The 11,374-nt window shown below is 35.9% G+C and overlaps 1 pseudogene across 1 annotated transcript; it reads right to left on the reverse strand.

Moving 5' to 3' along the window:
* Positions 1–9,068: 9,068 nt before the first annotated feature.
* LOC104592334 (GDP-fucose transporter 1 pseudogene) lies at positions 9,069–10,889 on the reverse strand (annotated as a pseudogene). The gene has a single exon (XR_016079221.1). The product of XR_016079221.1 is annotated as a GDP-fucose transporter 1 pseudogene (transcript).
* Positions 10,890–11,374: the final 485 nt, after the last annotated feature.

Consider the following 11,374-nt stretch of genomic DNA (forward strand, 5'->3'; position numbering starts at 1 on the left):
GATGTTGCCTTGCCGGGTGGGAAATAGGAATTTAATGCATGGGGACAGTGGATTTGGGTTTCGGTGAAATTAAAGTTGGGTATTTTACCCATGGGTCAAATCTGCTCCATTCAATCGGTCATGATCCATCGCCTCGACAGATAGAATAAAACAACACCTCATGAGGGCTCTCCGGTCCCAATTGTGATTTGTGTAGGACATCCAACGATCCCTACCAGTGGGGCATGGAATGGGTCAGATTTACCCAAAATCCATACCGGATCATAAATGCCCATTTTATAACAGAATCAGGAATTCAGGATCAGGTCAAAACCTGAACCAGATATAGATTCCATGATATATGCATGCAATGTTTCATCCCTTCCCTAAACAGCTGAGCCATTCTTACCCATCTTCATGTCTGCTCCATCAAATGGCTAGAAAACAAATATTTACTTCATTCAATGTTTCATCTAATAAAGTATACAAGTTCAGCTGCTATCGTGTACATAGGAATTATGTGTGTCAAATGGGTATATAATATATAATTAAGCCAAATTGGCATATCCACGGATAAACAAAATTTGTAAAACAATAGGAATATAAAATATTACAGACATCCAGTCAATTTGCAGATGTAGATATTTAATTGAAAGCATGTTCACCTTGGTTATACACATTATTCATATTCACGCGCCCACAGTATTTACATAAATTAAGCTTTTTTACTTGGTACTAGTTCTGTGTACACAAGCCAGCATTGGAAACCTAATTTGTCCTTTACTACTTAATTTACTTACAAAAAACATGTAGAAGGACACACTTCACCATGAAGCACGTAGGAGGATTATAGATGTCAGTCATCTTTGTTTAATAATTTTATAAAATAAAATTCATAGATGAATAATTCATTATATTTATTGCTTAAAAAATTCATAGAAAATAACAAGGGCAAATTAACTTTAAAAAAAAAAGTAGCTAGTTGAGCTAGGTAGCAACTAGCAAGACGAATATCCCACGTGTTCTCATCCACGTGCCATCTTCTCTTGGCATCCCCAAATAACCATCAGTCATCATGCCCCACAAAACACGAATTGTCAAAGCCAAAATGAGTGGTGGCCTAAGAGTCATTTAGTTCTTTTAATTTTAACCGAGAATTAATGCTTAAATTTAGAATCTGATGGTTTGGATTTTATTATTTTCCTCTCTCTCTTTCTCATTGGATGCATAGGACACAGGGGCTTCGAAACATCTCCCATGAATAATAATTTATAAGTACAGGAAATGTTTTAAATATATAATAAGATGTACGTATAAGGTCGAGATCAAGAATAATAAGACTGTGGTTGCTGAATGTAGTCGCAATTTGCTTCGTTATTGCATGTATATAGGGACAGTGCGTAGCAAGTACGCCTCTATTTTGTTTGTGATAGATTGACGGACCACCCTCTCCCTCTTTCTTGGGTCATATCTCATTTGGTGTTCCCCACACACAAAGCTTTGAAGTTACAGTGCGCCAATTTTTCAAGCAACAGAGAGTGAGAATCAGGATTACCTACCAACAACAGCAAGCTTTTCAAGTAACAAAGAGCTGCTGCCTTGACCGCGCACCCACTATCCAAAAGTCAGTTGCCATCTCAGAATTGTGTATGTAGTAGTTGATTTTTCTTCTTAAGAGAGAGAAAAAGAGATGAAACTTTTATTTTCATCTACCTTGTGAAATTAATATAATTATTTTGATCAAAATAATAAAATATAATGAAAATGAAGGAAGAAAATAATACTTAACTAAGCAAATGAACCCTATGCTCTACACTAACTACTAGCTAGGGGCTTCTGAAGATGGGCAGTAAAGCCGTAAAGCTATCCAAGCTAAAATAGGGTCATTTAATTTGTTTTTTCACCAAAAAAGATGATCCGTCCTGCTCCGAAATCCAGTAATACATTGTTTTATTTTATATACATGGGAAAGAAATATTTATTAATTCTACCTACATTTCACATTCTAGTAACATAATAACCCTTAAAATAATGATAGTGCACGCCAGCCACACATGCAATGCAAAGTGAGAAGTTGGAGTCTTTGTGAGGCCCAGCTTATACACTTGATGGCTGAAGTGGGGCATTATTGTTGGTAGAGTAGCCCCTCACACAATCAAGAGGTGCACCTAATCTAGATTCATCATTTCCTAGGTCCCCAAAGGGGGCTGGAGGCTTGGAGCATACAGCCAAGGCTTATACTGCTCAACTAACTTCAAGGCTTCAAGTGGAATTTATGAATTGTAGTTTAAGTTGGGACAACATAAAACAAGAAAGACTTACCACTTCAATCCCTATTCTTTACTACAACAAAAGTAAAAGACCTTACCAGTTACTTGGGCCAATTGGCAAATTCTCCACATTATATATAAGGTTGTTTTTTCATCGAGACTATACAACAGTGGTAGTGGTAGCCCATCCCCCAAACCCTAGTGTAAGTTTCCATTACAACCAACCAGAGAACTTTAACTGAGCCACCATTAGTTGCTTCCACATATCAAAGTGTTGAAAAGTCAATCTTTTATCTAAATACGAGTATCACAAAATAAGATATATATATATATATAGGAGGGAATTACATAAATCCTAAAAATACATTAATGACATTAAATTTATGTTCAAATGACTAGAAACAAGGCATAAACATAACAAAAAACACATTTGGTAGTTTATGTGAAGTACCACCTACATCTATACTATATATAAAAGTGTAGATATAGAGTAAAAGTTTTAGACTAAAATTACCTTTTATTTCTCTGTTTCAGAAAGGGTAAAAAAGTTGTTTTATTATAGTTTTAACGACTACTAAAATGCTCATATGTGTATATTTAGTCAATCTCTAATTATAAGGGTTGAAAATGTAACTTCAATTATTACTTTCTAGTTTTCACCTCATTTAATCCCCTTTCATTAAATCTTATACTTAATATATTAACTCCCATTTTCTCATATTAAATCCTATATTTAAGTTATTTTTTACTAATAAATGCTACTAATTAGATCTATGTCAATATTTTTAACAATATAAACCTGTATATTTTAAAACTAACTCAAAAAATAAAACCATTATTTATCCAAGTAATGGGTAAGCAATTCAACCATCCAAATCAAATTGATCAACCTATGAAGTCATAGTTAGGTAATAAAATTTTTAAAATAGAAACAAATATAGAAAATTACAAAAATATAGAAAAAAATTAGAAACATTTATGATATTTTTATTAATCAAATTAAAAAAAAATAAATGCAATAAAAGAGAGTTATTTTTATTAATAATGAAAATGGAATACATAATTTAGAACTAATAAAGATGAAATTATTTTACTATTTGCCGAAGATCAATAATTCAACTTTTGGATCAAATGTGTTAACCTTTAATGTCATAAATAATTAATAAAAATTAATAAAATATAAAAGTAAAAATGAAAAAATAAATTTTACAAAAAACATTTAAGCACATGTCTAATATCATATATTTATCATATTAAATAAAAAGTAAGTGTGATATACCAAAATTATTTTTACAAATAGAAATACAAAATATATATATATAGAAAATTGAACACATTTATAATTCTATATTCACACTATGATTAAAAATATGAATAAGATTATGGAGCTACTACTTTTCACCTCATTTAATTTTCTATATTTAAATCTTATATTTTTTTAATAAATAAACAAAAAAGATAAAACATTACAAAAAGAATAGTCTAGCCAAACAAATAAACCTGTCAATGATACTTGAAACATCACAACTTGACTCAATTATCACATATTTGTATAATTGTTTATGTAATCAGATTTGGATTTTTCAATCTGCATCTGATTATTAATAAAAAATAAAAATAAAAAATAAAAAAATACGTAAAATTTATAAAAAAAAATTAGATTTACTATCATTATCATCATTTAAAATTGCCACGTGTAAAACACATGCATACTTAACTAGTTTAACAAAAAGTCACAAAATATTAATCAAAGATTATTTTACAAGGATGGGATTGTGTTTGTGTTGCAGTAGTCTCTTATTTAGATTGTATTTGACATTCCTTATTTTAAGGATTTATCTCCTTTTTGCAGTTAAAATGCCCCTATAAATAAGGAGTCTTTAACTGCAAAAGAATAGATAAGTTAAGTAATGCCAATTGCAGCCTTAACTTTGTTCCAAGAACTGAAGTGGCTGCACTGAAAAGCTTATGGATTCTATAAGCTGAAGTTATGTAGTATAGATAGATCATTATACCCATGAATAATACGGTGCATCAACTCTTTACATATGGGATCTTCATGTCAGGACAACGAGGCATCTAATGATTGGCCATGGAGGGTCGGATAGATAGAAATAAGTTCCTTAATCTGGTCAAGAGGGGAGCTTCCCTACACAACCTGTCATTTTATGACATGGCAAATACCAAAAGGTAGTCCACATCAGATCATCTTAACACCCCACCTTTATTATTTGTCCTCGAAAATTCTAATATTTTATTTTGATTCATTGTGACAAGGTGGCAAGTGTTTTTGGGCTCAAATTTGGCCCATTAAACAGTGGATAAGCCATTACATAGATGAGTGAGTGTTATAGTCGGTGGAGGAATTATTCCCCTTCCCCTATCTGATTGTTTGTTGCGTGCGAGCTTCCTCTTCACATGTTTAGCACGAAAAGGGATTGGAAGGAACGTGAGACGTGGTTTATTCCTCATTTTTCGTTTCAAAACAATAATAATTATAAGATGGGATGGATATTATCTAAACGGCTTTGGAAAAATAAATTATGTACCTCATTTTAATTCATTCACTTCTAGAGATTGCAGAACTGAGAGATGGATAAAAAAGAGGCTTCATTTTAATTGTTCTCTTTCTTAATGTTCAAGTTCAATACTTTTGTGCATGGTTTTCAAAATTGGACTGGAAAAACCGGGAATCGGTCAGGTAATCGATTCCATTTTAACAAAAAATCAAGTTTTTCCAAAAACCATTGATTTTGGTCAGCAAGCCATTGACCTGAATGATTAACCGTTTAAACAGTTTTGATCATTTTTTATTTTTTTTATCAAAACAGGCCGATCATTCGATTCAAACGGCTGGACTGTTCGACCTGAGAACAGAATCCCCGACCAATTCGTTCTTCAAATCGGTTTTAAAAACCTTGCTTTTGTGGGTCCAACCACAAAGACGACAACTGTCTAATTTCATATACATGTAACAGGTTTGCACCTGAGGACAATTGGAATTCGGAAAGGAAAGCCAGATCTCTTCATCTATTGGTTTCAACTACGTCAACCCTAGATATCAATTTGAAAATTTGCACACACACAGAGAGGGAGATTGGTCAAATGATGGTTGTGGAAAGGTAGAAAAACACGTATGCATTTAGTTTTACTGGGCGTTCCCTGTTCACAGTTAATCCTAGGAATGCAAAAGGCCAGTAGGCCTACTCTGGGGAGGAGGAATAGGAATTTACTCATGGGCCCTTAACAAAACAGTGGCCCATGTTTAATACCTTAATGCTATGTTTGGTTTGAAGGAAAAGGTAGAGAAAGAAAGAGAGATAGAAAAACCTATACATGGTTTGTAATGGTTTTCCTACCTTTTCCTACTTTTTCCTTTGAACCAAACACAGCCTAAGCGAAAAGTTCGAACGTGCATGCAGTAGTTGTTTATGAGCTTCTTCCTCACGTCTTAACACAAGAAAAAAGGGTTCCTGGTTCCAGAATACTGGAACAAGGAAGGGTGGGAGGAGTAAACGGGTCCACTGAACTGGTGGGCAAGGGAGGGATTTATGTGGGCCGCCTCTGGGCTCTGGCCCACGTGTAGAACACTGAGCCAATCATGTTATTGATTGGGGTGTGAGCTCCCAAGGAAGCACTTCTCAGTTATACTTTTTTTAGTAGAATAGTAAATCAGGCTGGCATTTAGGACCATCATGTGTACGTGTCATTGCAAGAGCATAGATTCGCTCCTACCATGGTCAGGAGCGAATATGAAAACCCTATATCTTGTAGACTCTGACCCTAAACTCCTAAATCTGCAAACCCTAAATTTTAAATAAAAATGCACTTAGCCGGACACAATTCCTCCGACCAGGTAGGAGTCAATAATTCCTCTCATTGCAATACCTATAATACAATAGACATGGGCACTTGTGACAACTTGGGCCTCAGCCCATAATGATTAGGGCACACATCTTAACTTTGTTTCATAAAGATACGAGATAATGGTAGGGCTCTGTCAAGCAATTTCATGTTAATATTACTACCATTGAACCCATCTACATTGTTCTAACTTCTAACCAGTGCTGGGTGCTGTCCAGCCGGTCTGTTCTAAAGAATCAAAATCCAAAATCAGTTGAGCTTCGTTAGATCGTTCGCTTTCATGGTGCATGGACTCCAGATTGAGGCCATAACTAATATTGGGCCAAATACCCAAAAAAAAACCTAATATTGGGCCAGAATTGGGAAAAAAAATTAAGGCTAAACAAACCTAGTGTCTAAAACATATGCAATGATGCGAATGTCTAGCCACCCTCCCTGTGGCCACCGCCTTTGACCTTTCCCCACCAGAAGACAACCCATTCTCCTAACAAATTGTAAATCCATGAAACAACTCAAGAAATCCACTCATATCTATCAGAACTGGTCTCCTTAAACAGAGACCGAATATTTGACAGCATTTAAGGAACCCAAACTATTTATGTAGAATGCAATATTACAATTGGTCGAATGGCTTTCTCAAAGGAAATCACCAATAATGCAGCTCTGTTGTATTTAGAACTGTTATGGTAGTGCACATCAAAGTAACAGTAATGAAAATTTTGAAGAATCCCAAGACCCAACAAACTCCCATCTTGAAATATAGAGAGAGAAAGGCCTGTTAAACAGGTTACAGGTACAACTTGGCCCATTAGAACACAAAATGGGACAAAAGGCATATTTGCCCAACAGTACATTCTTGATTTCAGAACTATCAAGAATGAAACCAGCTAATCTATCATCTAACAACAGAGATACCCTTTCTTTGACATACAAAACCTATCATCAATCCCATTTTCCCATCATGCATCTTTGGTTAAGGCATATCTGCAGCTCTGCACTGATAAAACAAGCCATAATTGGATTTGAATGGATGGGCAAATTTGTCTGAATCTATGCTTTCGTTGACTTCCCTATTTCCCAAGCAATAAGTTTTAGGGGTTGTTCATCAATATGCTTATTTCATTTTTTTTTTTAACAGAAACGACTGGCACATCAGCAATATTCACCACTCTTCAGCATAAAATTTCTTATCATAGGTCATATTCCAGTATGCCCAGTCTCTATCCAGTGTTGAGTTTCCTAGGAGAACTGAAGCACCATAAGGGCTGGATTTGTTGCAAGAGATGCCTGTATTATGGATAGCCATTGCAAAGTATTCCATCTTGCTTATTCCTGTTGGTTGCCACCTCCTGTTGTTGTTACTGCTGCCAACACTCCTTTTAGTATGATAATGATTATTCTATATTGGTCTGCCCGTTAACTTCAAGAAGATAAGATATTTCACAAATGTACAACAGAATTTGTTCAAGTATATTATTTTACCACTTCCCTGAAGTTTAATATCATAAGCATAGTTGTATTGGTATAGTGGGTTTTACTATTCAAAACTGCAAAGGCTGTAGCAAAAGAACTTGATTATTTCAGTTCATGTCATAAAGATTTTCACTTTAATGCCCCTTTTCTTTTAGCAATGATTTCACAAGCATAGTTAAGACTTGGCCAAAGAATCCATAGACTTCATTTATCTAATTGTACATTCAAATTCAGTATAAGATTAAGAGTGGTGTTCCCAAAATGAATTGTTTAGTTTGTTGTGACTTCAAGGAAACTAAGCCCCATAAACAGTTTCAGAAAACATTATTTTTTTTCTTAAAACAGAAGCACATCAAACATAATTCTTGGTTGTGTATTATTTTCTCTTTTTTACATAAACCAGAAATGCACTCTGAAATTTCTGGTACCAAATACATGATTTCCTCTGGTGGTTTGATATTATTTATCATAAAGCTACAATATTCAGGTAGAGATCCTAATTAATAGATGTTAGTTCACCTTTCTTATTTTTACCTTATTTCATTTTTTTCTTACTCTTTTGACCCAAATCCATTTAAATGTGGGTTGGTATGGTCAATAGGACACTTAAAGCAACAGTTAAAGGGTTTATGTTAGTTCCCCCTACATCTGAAGGTGCTCTGTACATACCTTTGATTGCAAATATTAATGTGAATAGTTCACATGAACAGTGAGATAACCAATTGTTTGTTGGCGCAGAAGTTTGTCATTCGACACGGTCAATATTTGCCGATTCTAATGTGAAAAGAGTACCTGTCGTGTAACTTACAACAACAGAATCAGGTTAACACACTCCATTTCCATCTTTTCAGAAATTGAATTTAAAACTATTAAAGATGAAAAAAATAATTGAAGGTGAAAAAAGAAGATACAGATACCAAAAAAAACACAAAAAATGCTGGGGGTCTTGGAAAAGGAGGTCCCCCAGCCATGAAAGGGACTGGCCCGTCCAAGAAACATTATAGTCATCAAAAAGAGTCTTTCCAACCACCCAATGGGTACATAATTATAAGGCCAGGGAACAAAACGGAAAGAGATACAAAAATGATACCCATCTCATCCTATATTTATTAATTCTTGACATAAGTAAAGAAGAAGATATTTGTTAGAACAGATTGGTTGTGATCCATGCGGGTGCAGAGTTGCATGGAAGACAACATTTGGCTTAATATTTCCATCATCCAAGTGGAAAAATCCTTTATCCCCCACATTGCATCGTTCCTTCTGTTGAATAAATATATACTGGAATTTGTAAAGAATCCGTCAAGTAGATAGAGTTAGTTTTCAGCCCTGGTCCAGTAAAGTCCGCAGAAGAGAATGACATTGAAGATAAGCAACCCCCAAAAACAACAACCAATCGCCCAAATTCTATTACTAGTATTATTTGTGAACTGCACAAAAAGAAAGAGAACTTGTAATGTAGATTGAAACTTGTTTTTGGTCTTTCAAACTGAAATCAAAATGTAAATTGAAAAGTAACATTCAGAGCCAAGTACTATAAGACTGGTTTCAAGTGAATATATTTTTCAACAACATAGTTGCTCTGCTAACATTACATTTAAATGTTTAATACTTGAAGTACTTGCTATTCAATTTTTGCTCATAGTCATACAGCAGACTTACCAGATCCACCTTTTACTTGACTTTCATCTCCAAAATCGTTATCATCATCCCCACCAACCGCCTGCTTAGATGATGCGGAACCACTTTGTATGGGAGAGCCCCCGGTAACTGACTTTTGATAAAGGACTCCTCCAACAATAGTGAAAATCAAGCAAACCAAGCCGAATGGACTAGCATGTTTATCCTAAATCAACACATTGATTGCAACAGTGAGAAACTTATTAACAACCCCTGTGACTGTAAATGCTGTAGCAGAGATTGCTTTCCCGGTAGCAAACCCGAAGAAACTGATGGGCAAGCCGAAAACACAAGACAAAGATACTGCGAAAGTTGCATCTGGTTCCACCAAATTTCCGGAATTTGATCCGACAGAAGAGAACATATCAACAGACTCTCCGGTCAAAACCCAGAACAGGGGCGCCATTATCAAAGACAGCGGATTGTTGTACAATACAAAACCCCAGGTGTTCAACCCATTATTTGTGACCATGTGTTTAATGTAAACCATCTCAGTAGTGATGGTCACCAACTAAGCGAATGCCCACGAATAAGCAGTGAGGGTGAATGCTGAATCAGTTGCCACATAACCAATCGCGCCACCCAATATGATCAACAAAGAAAGAAAAGTGAGCTTCGACGGGCACGGCTATTTCCTAAACGCAGTATCCGCCATGGCAACCAAAAGGGGCGTACACGATCTGAAAACAATGAAGGTATCCACATTGGCGTGACGAAGCAGATTTGTGTTGGTGAAAATTGTGTGGTGGGAAACAGTGGCAGCAGGCAGGAATTTCTTAGCGGTTTCCAATGTGAATGGGTCATGGTACAGAAACCCTAATTTACCAAGAACCCAGACCCCCAGAACAGAGGTTAAGTACTGCAATTCCGTAAGAAGACCGGGGAAGGGGAACTTTGTAATGGTGTAATTGTTAATGACGGCGAGCAAGCTCGAACAAAGAGCGTATCCAACAACAAGGCTACTAGTAGCATAGTATTGCTTCGAACCATCAAGTCTAGCGGGAGCCATAATGTTTGCCAAATTTGCCTCTAGATTTAGAAGATCATTCAAACAAAAACCTTGTATCAACAAATTCAACGTCCACGGATCATAAAAATTCACATAAACTCTTAAAAATTCCGACTCTAACTCGGAAGGCTAAAACAAGCAAACATTTCTGGAGATCGAAATGTTTTCCGGAGAAAAATGTTGAAGATACAAAAGAGAGAAAAAAAGAACCGTGAAATTACGCAAAAGTGCGCTCTTCAATTCTGAAGAAAATAACCCATAAAGTAAAGAAAGAGAATGATAACGAGTCATAAGGACTCTATAACCTCAAAAGAAGAAAAGAAAAGCTCGCCACCGACATACACATTCATTGAAATCTCCATTTTGGATTGGAGGAAGAACCCTAAACCTAAAATCTGTGAAAGTGCAGGGTCGCGAGCTAAGAAAGATGCAGAGATCGTCAACTACGTTCTGCGTTTCCTGCGTCTCATAGATGGAGAATTAAATCGGCTCCTTGGAAATTCATTGGCGAAGACGAAGACGAAGGTGACGTTTCCCACGACCTTGCTCCTTTCGGGGATTTATTGAACAATAGACGACCTGAGGAATCTTCAACAGCATCAATACTGTATTTGGATAGGTTATGGTCAGCATTACAGGTGGCTCTTATTTATTGAGTGATCAAGTATGAGATCTTTCGGGACATTGTATTGGAATCATCATGTGATAACCATATTGGGTCCACCTTTTCCATAGAACTAGAAGAGAGGTGAGGTGTAGGTGTATACTGGAATAGGGTATCTGCAGACGGGAACATGGCAGTGGGTCCTCGTCCTTGTTGGATACTTGATTACGCTACTGATATGATCCATCATCCACGTGGGGACAAGAAGCGCGACTTTACCCGTATAATCGTTGATTTGGAGTATTATAGCCGTAGGATTTTTGTCAAAACTATTACGATAAATTCGTAAAAGTAAAGTAAAACTACTACTACGATGTCCTGTGGCCCATGAGCCCGAGAAGAAAACAAGAGTCAAGAGAAATGATTGATCACGATGCCGTGGACCCTAAGCCAGCGGCTGGATTCCCTTTCGTCTGTAACGTGTCCTGTTGCGGG

This window comes from Nelumbo nucifera, chromosome 8 (genome assembly GCF_055504915.1).
Source record: "Nelumbo nucifera cultivar China Antique chromosome 8, China Antique-T2T, whole genome shotgun sequence".
Lineage (NCBI taxonomy): Eukaryota > Viridiplantae > Streptophyta > Magnoliopsida > Proteales > Nelumbonaceae > Nelumbo > Nelumbo nucifera.